Below are 16,317 nucleotides of genomic sequence, written 5' to 3' on the forward strand. Positions count from 1 at the left end.
TGTAGAGCTCCAGCGTGGGGAGAAAAACACAAATTTGTGATGACTGAGGAGGTGCAGAGCAAGGAGAACTGAGGTGTGGATTCTTCTCCCACCATCTTTGTGGTGCTTAATGGAGATGATTATCTTGGCTGCAGAGCTTCTCTACTGGAACCTTCTAGCCACATGCTGCCCATTGTGGCAAGCAGTACTACAAATTTGCACTACAAGCACTGCTATTTATGCTTTCCCACCAATAAATCCCTGATTTAGGAGCATCTTGAGGGAGTTGGGTGTTTATAACTACTCTTCTACTCAGCGTTTCCTATCCTTTGTCTCATAGCTGCTTTTCAGCTAGAATACAGGACATTTTGAGTCTTATTCTTAGGTCTTTGTAACTATCCCTTTGCATCCAGAGGAAATAAAGATGTCTTAGGCAAAGATTGTTGGTGACCGGGCATCTGCAGTTTCTAACCTGTGAAAGTTGACAAAGTCCATTATTATTTCTAAGGTCCAAAAGTTGGGTTCTTACCTCTTTTCCATGGTAGTATTAAGCATTAATAGGCTTGCTGCCTAGCACAGTGTCTTGCTTCCTGTCTGCTTGTTTCTGAACAACTTGGGCACCCTTTGCTCCCACTTACCACAGGGTATCTAGTTGGTCACTAGAAGGTTTCTAACCCTGCTCCAATGTTTTGGTCTAAATCTCCAGTTATTTCACAGTTGTCAATAGGCCTACAGCTGTGCGTGGCTATTTTTGGAGAAAGTTAGGTTTTAAACAAACAGTTCAGATCTCCCAGCTCTTGAGGTGGGCAGGCCCATTTGGAGAACGCCTCTCTGATGGCAGACAGACTGCACCCAATATTGTGCCAAGTCACTCTCCATTTGTAAATATTAGAATGTGTTGTAGTTACAGATATAGTAAAAGAAAGAAGGTTTAAATTATAAAGCTGAGAAACAACAAAGGAAAATAAATGTAAAACAGCACATGCTGTGTGTGCTGTAGGTCTACAGCCTTGCTATTAGATAGTAAAGATAAGAAACACAAGCTAAACAGGCCACTCAGTTGAATGACTCTCATGTTTTCCTAAATGCATATTTTTGCTTCACCTAAATCTATGTAACCTTCTGCTTGTCCTACGTTCTTCACAGCAGGAAATATGAATGAGTTTTAAAAGGAAGGCTTAAGCAGGAAACGTGTAGACAGGTTATTTGACACAAACTTTGTAATACTAGCTCTAAGGGACTGAAGACTGATTAGCAAAAGGCAATGGAAAAAAAGTAGTGAGTATGTCCACATAAAGAAAACTATTGAGGTATTGATATGTAGCACAGTAATAAGAGCAAGGGATGTGGTCTATGTAGTTGTACATGATCTGGCTGGTGCTCATCCAGAACATGGAGAAGTCCTCCAGTGTGACCAAAGAGAAATACTTGGTATGGAGGAGGAAGGAGCAAGTCCTTTTTTGTTTGGCTAGAAAGTCAACTTGCCCTGCTGTGCTGTTGTGGAGTTTTCCTTAAGAGTGAGGCAGTGATACCACAGCCCAGAGTGACTGCAGGTCCCAGGGAAGTGCCGTTCCTGGAACTTGCCCTCACATGCAAAGTAGAATAAGCATAAAACAGGCATGTTCTCCCATTTCTGTAATGCAACATATTAATTGAAAAACTTTCCATCTTCTATGCGTCTCTGCTGTTGGCAGGCAAGGATCTGACAGGGATGACTGACCTCCTAGCACTGGCGAAAGGCATAGACAGGGGCCATAAAATGGAGGCTTTTCTGAACACAATTTCTGGGTGTGAACTACAAAACACTATTGTTGTTCAGGGTAGCTAAGCTGCAACTGAGCTAGCTACTATTCTTTTCCTTTGGTGTACCTTCCTTTCTAGTACTCCTGCTTAAAGAGTAACAGATCTAGGGGGGAAGAGAAAACTTGTAAAACTACACTGTTTTTCTTCCAGGCCAGCAAGCTAACTCATGTCTCCATTTTCAATTTTTTTTTCTGTTTGTTTTTGGGTTTTGTGATAGTGTTTTTGCCCCCCCAGATCTCAAAATCTAATGCTTGTATAAAAGGCACTTTCCAAGGCTTAACTGTGCCACTGACCTGTGCTGGACATGCTGAAAATCTGACATTGTCTTCTGTATACTAGGCAGCAGATTTCTAACTCTTTGCAGTGTTGACGCCTGCTCTCACAAAGAGAAGGAAATGAAGCAGAAAGATCCCACTGCGACAATTAGTGGCTCACAGAGAAGTATTGAAACAAATAATAAGTGGCTGAAACAATTCAAGGTAGGGAAACTCTAGCTTCCTACTCTACCACAATCTGATCTTCTTTCTCAGATTCTCTCCTTCCTTATCCTAATGGGGATTTTCACACACTTTCATTCCCACTGTTAGTACGAGACGATTCTTTGTGACTAGTGAGCAGCAGTTCAGTCCTGCAGGGCAGACCCCTGTTCTACCCCGTTATCTCTTTGCCAGTTTTATCATCTTATGCTGTAATCTAGTCTGAATTTTCAAAGTAGCACTAATGTCTTGTTCCCAGGCTGCTGTAGCCCAAAGAATTTTAATGAAACTAACTGAAATAGATTCCTATTCTTTCACTGAGGCAGCTGGCCAAAGAACTGGCTCATGGGCAGGGAAGTCCTTCAGCTTTGGAAGTGAAAATACCAAGATACCCCTTTGCATCTCAAACCTGAATCTTTGCAACTTGCTGAGTGAGTGGCACTGGTGGCAATACCTGCCCTCACACAGGGAGACAAGATGTGGCTGGATGACCATGTGCTGAACAAGTGATCAGGTATGTTGATTCCTGTCCTCACCCAGATCTTTCCTTGCTTGGTGAGTTGATACCTCCCTCAAATGCATTATTTTCTACTGCACCTTCTGCTAGCAAATTAAAACTTTAAACAAGCATTTCTTTTGTGGATTACCACAGGAAAAATTGCATTTAAACTCCTAGTGAATGGTGTTTTCTTTCAAGCATTTATGTTTTGCTCTCTACTTAAAAGAACGATGCCATTTCATAATCCCCTTCATGTCCATCTCTTAGAAAAGAGCAGCCAATAGCCTGAGTATATTGGGTTTTTTTCTTAGATAGCCACATTTGTTATGTGACACCATGAAAGACTTCAGATAACATTGCCATCTAATGAGAAGGGGAGACTTGGAGCTCTGCAATTGTTCAGAACAAATTGAGTGTCATCTGCTCTGATGCACAGATAAGGTGTGGGAAGGACTGCTCCTCTCCCCCTCAGCAGCATGACAACAACTTCCTCTTGCACTGCTGGGAAAACACGATGCATGATGTTCTGAACAGTTCATCGGCAAGGGGAGGAGGAGGTGGAGGGATGAGAGATAGGACTCTGCATTAGCCCTTGGGAAGGAGCAATCATTCCAAAAGTCAAATAGAAAACAGGCGAGAGATTAGGGAAATTAGAGTAAAGGCAGCAAAAGAGACAGGAAGGGAAAACAGCGACAAGTGTATGTTCCTCAGCTTTTCAAAAGGCCTCCTTGTGCTCTCTGCTTTAACGTACCAAGGCTCCAACTCTTCCGATGCTGTTAGTGCCCAGCTGAACCGGCCTTTGGGACCTCCAGGGTGGAGGCTAATGCTGTTCAGCTTCCCTTAATGTAGAAGCAAGTCCTCCTCCTCCTGAGGGCCGATAGATTTAGGTAGCTAATTTTCAGACTGCTGCAGGTTAAGTAATCTTCCCCCGATATCAGGAGTTGGGAACCGTTTCAAGCAGAGCAATCCCACCATGTTGGCTAAATATATTAATTAATTTATTAATACCTAAGTACTTAGGTCTTTGCTCTTGAAAAGAAACTCTCGCCTCTAGTCCATCTGGCTGCAGTTGTGTCTCTCCCAGAAGCAAACAGTAGTCATATAATTGGCAGAGTAGATGAAGTAGAACATCTACTCTGTAGTAGAGATTAGAACTAAAACACTGTAATCTGCCAGAGCTATTCTATGCTACCTGCCTTAGCAATTAGTCACTTATTTATGTACTTCATTAGATCATGGCTGGAGTAGCGCAGCATTTGCTTCCTGCTGGATTGTCTACCACTGCCAAACAGGCTTCAGTCTAGCTTCTGAAGCACAGATACAGGTTTACCTGACACCAAACCACAGCATAACTCAGGAGGGACTGGAGGAATTCTCTCTAGATTAAATCTGTGGTTTCCAAACCCATTTACTTAATACAAGTGAGACCTTGATCTCTTGGAGTAGCATAGCTACCCTTCTCTTAGTGTTATAATGCAGCCTTTCTTTGCCTGTGAGAAATCTTTAACATACAGCTGTATACAGCTGTCTTTTTACAACCAAGATCTGCTGTGGTGCCCACAAGGCGTCTGAAACTGCTTGGGAGCGCTATGCTGTGGCAATTGCCTGATGAACATACAGGAGAAAGGAAGTTTTCTGCAGCAGATCTTTTGCTTAGAGCCTGTGGCTATACATGGGCTTGGGAATGGAGTAGGTTTTTTTGGTGCAATGAATAGCACAGTCAACACATCATCTTTTACTGGTTCGGCTGGGCTCAACTGTAATCGAGCCCAAAATGTTGCCAAGAAAAAACAACCTGTTTTGCTGTGCTTTAAAGCAAATGGGTTCACCTGGTTGGGTCAGTTCCAGCACAAGAATAATAGTTTTGGGGTTTTTTGAAAGCATAAAACTAAATGTTTCAATGAACTGTTGCCAGCGACTATCTGGTTCTAAGGTTTAGAGCTCATGCTGGACACTTTATTGCACTGTTCAATAAAAATGCCCTTAGGGATCTTAGGTCCAGTACAATATAAAGCAGGAACAGAGACAAATCCAATTTTTTCCTCAGATGCTGACTCAAAAGTTATCAAGAAAAGATCCTCCTCATATATGCTTGTCTGTGGTTGGCTTTTCACAGTGCCGGTGTATCGCTGTTACTGGCTTGGTTTCAAATCCCAGACTTTCGGGCAAATACTGGCAGGAATTACGCATTATCTTCTAGTTGTGAGTATTTTTGCTAGAAGCAGGTGGTCTTTCATCCAGCCGGTGAGCAGGAAGATGGCAGTTGTCCCTCTCATGTTTTCTTGCAGTGTCCGAGGGCGGCAGCACAGGGTGCGTTAGTGCCCCCATCACAAACAGCGTAAGGCTGTAGGAACTGAAAAATTAGAGAGTATAGTATGCTGTTATCACATATACCGTAGACGTGCAGGATGGCTCTATAAGTGCCGCCCGGGGGAAGTCCCGGGGCCTGCGCAGCCCCGGCAGCCGGCACCTGTCCCGGGCGCTCGCTGCAGAGGCGTTACTCCGCGCGCGTGGGTGCGCTGGCCAGCCCAGCGATACCGGCCGATGGCTCCTGGCCGGGCAGGCTTTGCTTGCCTGACACCTTCTAAATGCCGTTACTACCGTGCGTGGGCGGACACGGGCGGGAGCGCGGGGGTCAGCGGAGGGGTCACGCGGCGCGGCCACCGGCGCCGCCTTCCCCCTCGCACGTCCGCGCACCGGCGCCGCTGGAAGGTGCGGTTCCCCTCCGCCTGTCCCCGGCTCCTTCGGGCGGCGGCCGACCTCCCGCCTCGTCGGCTTGCCCGAGCCCGGGGGGACAGCGGGGCCGAACGCTGCAGCGCCGGCCCGGCGGGCAGCCCGACCGCGGGAGGGATGGAGGGAGGGAGGGAGGGAGGGAGGACGGGCGGGCCGGGGCGGCTGCGCGCCTCACCCGGGCGCGCCCCGGCCGGCTCCGCGGGGCGCCGCTGGGCGGCGCGGCCGCCAGGTGGCAGCAGGGGCGGGCAGCGCGCCGCCGTTCCCCTTGCGCGGGAGGCAGGCGGGAGCGAGGCGAGAGGCTGTCCCTCAGCCCCGGAGCCGCCGGGAACCTGCCTCGGGTCCTGCGGGGCGCCCTGCAGCCGCGCTCCGGCATTCCCGGCGGAGGGGGCGCCGCCTTCCATGCGCCGGAGGCTGCGGGGGTGCCAGCCCTCTCGCCCCCGCCGCACGGAGAGCGCCTCGTCGTGGGGCGACCGGACGGGACGTGCGCCGCGAGGGACGCCGGCACGGAGCGGCGCGGCGCGGTGAGGCAAGGCCCGGCCGCCCCCGCGGCGGCAGCGCCGTGAGGAGGGAGCCCCGCGCCAGGTGGGCGGCGAGCGTTCGGGCGGGCTCGGCGCCTTGCCGGGGGGAGCGGGGAGAGGGCGTCCGGGCGGCGGTGCCGGTGCGGCTGGGGTGTGCGGGCAGTGCCTCGGGGCGGCTCGGAGACCGGCCTCTGGGGATGGCCGGAGCTGCGAGGCCGCGGTGAGGGCTGCTCTAGTCTGGGTTGCGTTCAGAGCCGTGGCCCGAGGAGCTTTCGCTCTCTCCTGGCTGAGGGAGCTTTCTGGTCCGCTCTGCGAGATTCCTGCGCCTCGTGTTTTTGCCTGGTTTTGGCTGTGTAAGTAGCCATTTCAAAGCTGCTTTCCTTGCACGCTCGGTTTCCAGGGGCTGCGTCCAGAGGGTGTGTAAGGAGCTGCTTCGTTTTGCCTCGGTGTCCCACCAGAAGCAGTAACTGCACGTAGCCTGAGCTGAATCCAGCATTTTGTATGAGAGAGCAAAAGAAGTGAATAACTTTCCTCTCGAAGAATGCGTGTCGCAGTTGTTCTTGTTTTGGGCCAGATCTTTTGGTCTATCTAAGCGCAGTGTGCAAAGCATGAACTGCGTTGGGGTTTCTCTTCATGCTCTCCTGCTTCTGTCTTTGTTACGCTCTCTCCTGCGCTTAAATTCTAGCCACACCTGAGCTGTTCGTGTTCAGTTGTCAGGCTACAGGGGTGCACGCCGTAGCAGAGGGAAAGCTCAGAATACCTTTTCTCTTCCAGCTATAGCTTTACATTTTTTCAGCTGTCAGTGTGTCCACCCTTGTGTGTTTAATAGCCCTTGACACGCTTGCCATTAATTCGTCCGAATGTTTTTTTTGTGCTAGAAGCATGAACAGTTTAGAAAACCTGGCAGCAGTGAGTTCCACAGGTTAATATGTTGTGTGGAAAAACTAATTCCTTTTGCTTCTTTTAAGTCTACTGCCTGATACTGTTTAGTCCTTATAAAATGAATTATACTTGTACTCTACTCGCTATCTTTGTGCTATTTCAGGACTGTATTCTTTTGTTATCTGTCATCCTCAGCTATCCCTTATTTCAAGGTAAAGAATTCTTCGCTTTTTAGTCACTTCTTGTATGGGCGTTCTTCCGTATCTCTTGCCAATGTCATCACCTTTTTCTGTATTTTTTCATTCTTTTATATTTTTTAATCAAGGGATCAGCAAAACTAAGAGTTATATTCAAGATTTCAGAACAACGTGGGTTACATAGCGGCATGATGATGTCTGCTAGCAGAGATGACAGATTTAAGTCAGCGCATCAACGATGTGAATAGACAACAAAAGTAACAGAAGTATTTGTAACTCACTGTGTGGTCATCTGTTGATGAATCAGTGTGGTTTATTTTTTTAATCAGAACCCACTATCTAAGTAACTAGTTGTTAGTAACTCAATACAAGGGTATAATGCCATGGATGAAATAGTCGCCTAAAGGGCTCTTAATATTCTGTAAATTTGCTGTGCATGTTTCTCCTGTCTTCTGTGGCAAGAGCAGGAACTGAAAATAGCCCAAGTTTGTCTGAGTTTAGTGCTGTTTGTGGAACTGCCAATGCACTCTTACCAACTTGATCTATCAAGCTGTAGCTTGCCAACTCGGACTCCTTTCTGGTGTAAGATTAGAAGTAATCTACTGGTTCATGTGATTTCCACCCATTCAGTATCATCAAGGGTTTAAAATGAAACTTGATGCTGCTGAAATTCATTAGACAGCTGTAATTCTTGATGCTTTCTTGTCCATCACCTCTCTCCCAGGGAATCTAGTGAGACAATGGAGTTAAGTAGACTAGGAGGAGAGACTGCCTTTCAAAGGAGAAAAGTACTGTAAAATGAGAATTTTTAGCAAAGTTAGAAGTAAGAGGTCAGCTGGTTTGGGTTATCATACAGAGCCCTTCAAACTGAATGTAGGTAGGAAACATGGATTATTTGTCATAATTGTGCCCTGAATGTAGCTTGTCAGGTTTTATTTAGCAGCAGGGCTAATCCCAGGTCTTGCTGGTGATGACTCTAATTTGAAACAGCTCCACTGGAATTGAAGAAGCAACTTCTGTTTCCTGACTGTAACTCTCAGAAGCACTTGGAGGTGTTGCATAGTGCAAGATTTCTGTCTTTTCACACTTCATACAACAGGTTCATTCAGAGCTCCAGGAGATTTAATGGCAGAAAATTAATTAGGTTGCTGATAGGCAGTGATGAGTTTTATGATCGCAGTATAAAACCTTTGGTTTTGCTGTAGAACAAACTGGATAACTGTGCTAGGCAAACATACATTAAACGAAGCCTGAAAGCAAACCAAAAATGAACAAAATCGTCTTGAAGACTTGATTGGCCTGAGCATGTGATTCTGTGCAGGCAACGACAGCAGAAAAGCTGGTTTTCCACGTAGTAGTCTCAGTTCTCTGTGATGTGACATCAGCTGTGTGATATTCAGACCGTTCACAGTGGCAGTTGTACTGAAAATGGAGGTGAAGAAGTGCCAGTCAGACACTTAGCAGTGATACTTCGTTTGGATTTTTTTACTTTAAAGCTCAGGTTTATCATCTACAGTTAAGTGCAGTCAGTGTAGAGACTTCTATGGGCTTTGAGTTGTTCTGTTAGAGAAAGTGAAGGTTTGATGGTTAAGCACTTAAAAACCCAGCAAACTCCAAAGTCAACCATGCATAAGCAATTTTAACTGTGTCCCCTGTAGTGTTGTGTTATCGTAACAGGCTTTGGTTTTAGAAGGTTGTTATTTTTTTGCAAGTAGGAAAAAAGTAAGAGCAGAAAACTTACTGTATCAGACCAGCCTCTTAAATAGTTTGGACCTTGATAGTATCACTGCTACCACTGTAGATAGTCAAAGCATTTTGTAGCTTTTAATTGTGAAACGCTTCCGATGGTCATAGCACTAGCTGGAGAACGTATTCTATGAAAAGTCTTGTTCCCTTAAGTAGGTGCATATACAGTTCTGTTATTAGTTCTTTTGTTTTCAGAAAGCAGCCTAACCTGATATAAATGCAGTTTGGAGGATGAATCAGGTAATTATAAAGCTAATTCAGTTATGAATATATGTGGTTTAAATATGTGATCAATGGACATGACTGCATTGTTAATCTATAGTAGGTTAAGTAAGAGTGGATTATTGTGTGTTTTGCATTTAAATAACTTCTCTTGCATTCAGGATAGTACATTACACTAGAAAATTCTGTTTACATATATTAGATTTTTAGGGAGAATACATGTTCTAGTACTTCATTTAGAAGATTAATTAGGGAGATGTTAAGCAGATATAAACAAAAAAGATTGATTAACAGGGTGATCTGGTGGGCACTGAATTTGGCCTCATAACTTACTCTGTGTAAAGGGAGCATAGCTGAAACTGTGTGCTTCAGTGTTGCTTGGTTATTTTTTTGTTTTGTTTTGTTCTTTGTGTTAGTTGACAATAACAGGTCCAAATTTTGTAATTTAAACCAACTTGGTTATCTCCTCCTGGAATGTTCTGTCCCACCCATTTTTCTCTTGGGGCCTTGTGAGCATCATGTCACACATCAAATTTGTGTAGCTTTGCCCTGCAGGGTTATGGCATTCCCAGAGATGGGTCAGTGTTCATAATTTTGGTTGCTGTTAAACAATCAGCACTTGTCAACACCACCTACAGACATCCGTTACATATTTTTCAAATGGTAGTACCCAGCTTTAAATGTGGGGCTTCTTGGCAGGAACTGTTCTTGCATTAGAAATATTCCAATGTTGATATGATCTCAATATGATCCTTGTGAGAGAAAGTAGCCTTATCTGTTGGTTAGGTGATATATCTGTGAGTTGCTGGAATGTGGGCCTCTGTTTTCAACACTACCATTGACCTGCTGTGTGCTGCTGATCAAGTCTTATTGGCATCTTGCTCCATTTCCTTTATCTCTGAACAAGGTATGATAATTACAGGATATTGGCCAGCTGTTAAATTTCCTGAAGATAATATGCATGCAAAGTGCTTTATGCTTAAAGAAAAAAAGGCACTGGAATAAAAATATCTATTCTATATGAACAAAAACAAATTATGTATTATGTGTCTTATAGGTTTATTAGTGTTTCTTCAAATTACAGCTTAAGGACTTGCTTGTTGGCTGTTTCACACCAGTCCTATGCTGCTGCTACTTGGCATCCCGCTTCAGTATTTATTTTGGTCCTGGTTTTGGAATTTCCCTTCACAGGAAGATTCCGTACTCCTTATATGGAAAAATTTATTTTAAAAAATGACCTTTTTTCCATTGGTTCTGTAGAGTCTTTTCTCAGCAAGTGCAAGAGCCACTATCTCTTTTCTTTAAAGCTCTGATCTAAGGGCCAATAAAGTCAAGGAAAAGGTTGTCAGTAACTTCAGTGGCTTTCAGATCAAGGCATTCCCATGTGATGTGCTCTTGTCATTGGAAAGAATGACCACTGGTTTCAGCCATGAAATCTTAGTGGCATTTTGAACCATCATTTCAGCATTTCTCTAAAGCCTATCTGTTGATATGCTTGCATTCACATTTAAGGAACTCCTTCTGTGTATCTCCTGGTTTTACAAGCCGGCAGTGCTCTTTATTTCTCCAGTGGGACTAGCGCTGTGTCTGAACTGTGGTAAAAGCTCATTCTCTGCTGGTAGAATGACTTGACAGAACACATGAATGCAACTGTTCTCAGGCATTGGCTCATATTCCTCGTTTGCATTAATCAGTTGGTGTTAAACATGGAAATTTTCAAGTGTTGATATGACTGCAATCTTGGAGTTTAGCCCTGCCTAAAGTTTGGAGCCCTCCTTTCCTCAAACATTTTTCCATATCATCACTTCAGCACAACTGTCTGTGAAGCAGAAATCAAAATGAAATTCTCTTTCACCAGGAACAGGGAATGCCCTACAACATAAGAATTGTGAATTTTGATGAACGCAGAATCAAATTGACAAGTTATAATGTATTTATAAAAGGAGCAGGGAGGGAGGCTTTATCAGCATGGGTATATTTAACGTCTTCATCTGATTTGTGGAAAGAAATGGCTAAGCTTCAGAGATCTGGAAATAAATTTTACTGATCAGGTGGTGACATTTAGCAGAGTCACAGAAGCTACATTTTGTGCTCCAGTGGTGGTTTGTTAGTGTACAGTACTACCTCACGGAGCGTTCAGGAATCAAGAGGTGGGTCTGCCCCAGAATCATTAGATTAGCTTACAAATCCTGAAATGCTAAAATGAATATATTTGACTTCATGGTTTTGGAGCCCTTGGAGTTTGCAGTCTTTTCTTTGATAGTACAAGAGCTAGTAACTTACTCTTTTAATGGGAGTTACGCTTGTCATATAGTCGGTTCCTGGAACTGGGGCCTTTGGGAGACTCTCTGGGTACCAAAAAAATGATGTTTAAATGACAGGACTTGGTAGATAAAATTCAACCCTTTGCAGAGGATCTGCTTGTTCATAACTGTGATCCTATATTTCCCTTCCTTTAAGACTGCTATAAACTCACAAGTTATACATAGCTATATGTGATTAAGTGTAGAGAGAAATACAGTTCTTCAGAAAGCTACCTTTTTTTACTCTTTTTTTGTTGATTTCACTTTGCTTACTTTGTAAATTGTGCTTTTTTTTCCTAAGTCCAAACTTCTTAAAATACTACAATAAATAAGAGAAGAATACTCCCTTTTTGTTAAATTCAAGGGATAACTGTTGTGACAACAGAAGCTTCAACTTCTGAACTTTCTTCATTTGTGTCTGAGGGTTGTATTGACCTCTTCTTGTATAGGAAGGAAGTTTAGCAGAGAAAGCTGGTAGTGAGCAGAACCTTTCCAAATTCGTCTCTGTCAGTGTAGAAGCAGGGCTGATGTGACGCCTTGGACCTTGCTTGCCCAAGAGGTGGGGCAAGGTCTGTCCTTTGTGACTGCATGGCCTAGTGAGATAAAAGAACAGGAGGAGAAGGCTGTCCAAAGTTAAGCGTTTGCTGTGAGCCTGAGGATACTGTCTGTAACAGTGCATAGAAGTAGTGTGGTTTCCTGCTCGTTGCCTTCTATGCGAGTCATGATACCCAACTTGGAATGTGTTTTCTCTGCTCTTGTTTTGGGAAGAGGATGGATAAAGAAGCCCTTTTTAAAAGCCCTTCTTCATGAAAGCTGCTTCTTGGTCAGAAACATTTGTTGTGCCTGGCCTTGCTGGATCAGCACTTGGATATGTGTGAGCGTGGAATACTACTCCCCCAGGAGAAAAACGTCACTTAGATACTCGAATATCCTATGACTAAAATCTGTAATTCTGAATCAAGTGGATTCCCCTGATACTCCATTTGGATTAGCTGGAGAGAAGTGCATGGAAGGACAAACCTATCTCTAAATGGCAAATTCAGTGAAATTGTTGACAATAATCTGAGAGTAAATGTTGACTTGGAAAGTTTTCAGATGTCCTGGATTTTTTTCCATGGTAAAGGTGATTGCCGTAGTCCTGGCTTGGTAACATCAGGCTGCTATTAGTTGGTTGTAGATTATACTTGTATTTTTGTTTGGTTATTTTTATCTAAACCATGTGTTTTCTACAAAAGTAAAAAGAAGAAATGATTTTGCTTATCAGATTGGCAAAGAGAAGCAAGAGCCTGTCCAATCCCACTGTGCATAATTACAATAAAATGACATCCCATGACACAAGCTGCCCAAAAGGGTGATAAATTATATGGAATGGATGCAATTTCTTAATCTGGCAGCAATGAAAGCTCTGTCTCATTTTCCAGTAGTTCCATGGAGCTACATTCACTGAGCAAGTGAGTGTGGAACAGCGAGCAAACCCTGCAGATCTTCCGGGTCTGTATGTGGAATTTAAGCACTTAAATAGAACAGCATAAGAATAAGGGTTTAAAAGAATAGAGTGTGTTAACCATTAACTATTAGTATTGTTCAGCTTCGATGGCCCAGGAGATAATGTTCATGTGTTGAAACATGGGGGTTAAGGCAGGATGTCAGTTTTGATTTTTTTTTTTTGGTAGTGATAAGCAGCCATTAAAAATGTAATTTCTTATATTCCTTTACTTCTTCAGACATTGCTTGTACTTGTTAATACATATTGCACGTCAAAAAGACTGTCTCTTTTTTTTTTTTCTTTCTTTCTTTTTTTTCCTCACAGTTCAGGGGTTTGCTCACATTGGCATTAAGGAGTTTGGAGTACTTTTGTTGTTTCTCATAGGAATGTTTACAATTTTGCAGGATCAGGTTCAGATTTATTACTTAGGCACTGACAATGCTGCTGTGATTAATCAGTTGTCATAAAGCTGTCCCTTCTGCCTGTATTTGTTGCTGGCCAAATTCATCACACCAGGGCTAAATGCAGAGTCATAGTTTGTGAGCATGTTTAAAAATTAAATAATAATCATTAATAATTATTTTAAGAAAAAAATCCCTTTACAGTTTTGAATTATGAGGGCATGAAAGGACTAAAATGTCTTTGCTACTTTCATACTGTTAGAATTGGACAGAAACTGATGTGACTTCTTTTGAACCATGCTGCTTGTGATTAAATTGTGATTGTTTCTACTGCTTTGAAATGGAAGAGGGGGAGAAACTGTTTCCAAATGTATCTTGCTGGCAATTGAGGATTCAGAAAGGTAGGGTTGGTTTGTTTCTGCTTTTTGTTTTGCCGTTTTCCTAAAGTTGCATTAGAAGGGCTTTTCAAAACTCTGGGCTTTTCAAAATTCCTGTTTACTCAGACCATACAGATTTTATGCTTAACCAGGAAACACAGTGTCAAGCAGTGCCCGAAGAGTGATTACCATTCAAGTTGCATTCCTTTCAGCAAGTGTTCACCTATCTCCAACAGTGAGTACTCAAGTAGAAGATTGCAAGTCACTGTATAAAACCCTAGTTTTCTGACTTTAAGCAGTATGCACAACAGCAGTAGACTCTGATTTAAAAAAAAACCAAACACACAAAAAACCTGGTCACATTTTTTTAAAGATCATCACTGATCTTGCATGCTCTGCGTGTGGCATAGGGACTGTTTAAAGCAGCAGCTGAAGTCCACAGTGTTGGAGGAGCTACTCAGTTTTCTTTGCCAGCACTTTGTAATTGGCTGTTCTTGTTGTCTTGCAAATTCAAGAAGTCTTGCATTCACATTTTAAGTCCCCATTTTTCAGTTTGTAGACACATGGATGTTTTGCCTGAAGCATTAAGTGATGTCAGGTGAAGGTCAGTGCACTATAATAACCTGCCTTCAAGCACGAGTAAGTTCAGGCTCTACTGCCAAGAGATGACCTTTGATTTATTTTTACCTGATGCAGTAAGGGCCCTATTCAGAATTCTTCACTCTCACTTTACTTAGGCAAAGTCCTAGCCACTTGGTTTGCTTGAGCAAGAATGGTTACAAAAGTTCGCTAAGCATGGTATGATGATGGCAAAGGTTTCTGCATTGTAGATGAGTTTGATAAAACAAATTAGATTCAGCATTTACTGTGGTCAGAAAAGAGAAGTGAAAGGTGAGAGTGGATTTTATTGTGACTTGCATGGCTGCCAACTCTGAAACTACTGCTGCTAAGTACTGTTTCTAAGCTACATCTGATCAACAGAAATAGTGAGCAAAGATGCTTATGCGTTAAAACATTTGTTATATATAGGCAGGAAATAATGCTTTAATCTGAAGTCATAATTGATTTTAGATAGAGCCAGAAGGGTGTACATGATGTCAGTGGGTAGAACTGTATTGTGGTAGTCACGCTTTCCTGCTCTTGGTACCCCCCTAATCCAGGTATGCCGTTGAGCTGTGAGGTGCAGGGTCCCTCAAAACTAAGTGTAATAATTTTGCCCAAACTGCTGTATTGCAAGATGGGATTGCGAATAGGCTAGCTTATCCTGAATGAAGTACCGTATAGCTAAATGGGGAGGCAGGATACAGTCACCTTTTTACTATGCTGTGACTAACTATACTGCTGGTTTCCACTGTTTTGTTAAAAAGAGGATTTCCATTAACCTGCCTTTCTTTTCAAGCCCATGCAGAAGTTGTAGATAAGTATGGTATTTCTTACTGTTTTTTCTCTTCAACCCTTCTGGCTTTTGCAGATATGAGAGTGGGTACGCGTATGCATCAGCTCCAGTGAATGACTTTGCAAGTAGCATTCTAAGTCAGATTATACAGTCAAGTCATAGAGCTACTGTAAGGCAAACCTCTCTTGAAAGCAGTAGAAGATTTACTTATAGGCTGAGAAAAACTCAAGAGTAGAACCTGACCTGGAAAGGGTGACTGGAAGTCAAAAAGGAATACAGTCTTCCTGACTCATTAGTTTAGTTTTTTGCATAATGCTATTAGCAAGGGTGACAAGGGTTGTTGGTGATTCTGTGAGGTTAGTATCTTTTATCTGTCAACCATAAACTCATTCTTCACAGGCCACTGGACGGCATCTGCCAAACTATATATTTCCTAATAGGGTGATTTTAATCTGCAGCGAGTGAAATGTTTCAACTTTGCTGCTCAGTGATTGATAGCCTGAGATTCCTTGAATGTATGATTATCTTCGTGTTTTTGTGTCAAGGACTGATATCTCCTGTAGGAGTGTAACAGTTTATGCAGTTTACATTAAATGGACTGAAATACTAACTGTCATCTAGACCACCAGAGCACATGAGGCATAGCAGCAAGAGAAGATTTGTAGGACGTCTAAAATCCCTTTCAAACTGACAGGATAAGAATAAACAGCTCCCACTCCCCACCCTTAAAGGATCTTGCAGTTCAGTTTTAAAATGCAGGCGGCTGAAGGGTTCTCCACATGGAGGTATGATTGATACAAGCGTTAGGATATTTCTGGAAGTCTGAACCAAACCTGAACCGAATAAGGACTTCAGGAAAATTATATTCAGTGGCTACAGTCTCAAGGGGTAGACTTGAGAACATAACTTGTTTCTGGGTTTCTGAACATAGGAATTTTGCATTTCTTCTGCTGCCACTAATCATACAGAATCTTCATTTCTCTTTCTTAAAAAGACACAATGATACTGTTGTTTGTCATCATTACTAATTAAAACTGGGTAACAGCATTTTCCTTTTTATCCCCATTAACATCTTCTTCCCATAAAGAAGAGATGCACCTCTGCAAATGTACCCTTGTAAATGGTAAAGGCTTAACAGCACAATTGGCATCTGATGCTACTATCTTGGTTGCCTATCCAGTTTTGTAACGGTGAACTTTTTGTAAGATTCTGTAGATATCAAGCCCAGAGGATAACGATATTCAATGTCTATGTTGTTGTGCTGGAGCCCTCACCGAAATTTTATTGTGGATGAAAGCT

The 16,317-nt window shown here is 43.1% G+C and overlaps 1 protein-coding gene across 9 annotated transcripts in view; it reads left to right on the forward strand.

The window, feature by feature from the left end:
- Positions 1 to 5,641: 5,641 nt before the first annotated feature.
- The window catches only part of THSD4 (thrombospondin type 1 domain containing 4), a 347,378-nt gene continuing 336,702 nt past the window's right edge, over positions 5,642 to 16,317 (forward strand). For 2 of the 9 annotated variants that reach the window (XM_075505879.1, XM_075505876.1), the window contains exon 1: positions 5,642 to 6,072. The gene's annotated coding sequence lies outside the window, so the exon portion shown is untranslated. Of the gene's footprint in view, positions 6,073 to 6,149; positions 6,362 to 9,028; positions 9,074 to 12,128; positions 12,482 to 16,317 lie in introns of those variants that run through there. The other 7 variants (XM_075505884.1, XM_075505880.1, XM_075505878.1 and 4 more) reach the window with 6 other exon arrangements.

Source organism: Mycteria americana, chromosome 6 (assembly GCF_035582795.1).
Source record: "Mycteria americana isolate JAX WOST 10 ecotype Jacksonville Zoo and Gardens chromosome 6, USCA_MyAme_1.0, whole genome shotgun sequence".
Taxonomy (NCBI): domain Eukaryota; kingdom Metazoa; phylum Chordata; class Aves; order Ciconiiformes; family Ciconiidae; genus Mycteria; species Mycteria americana.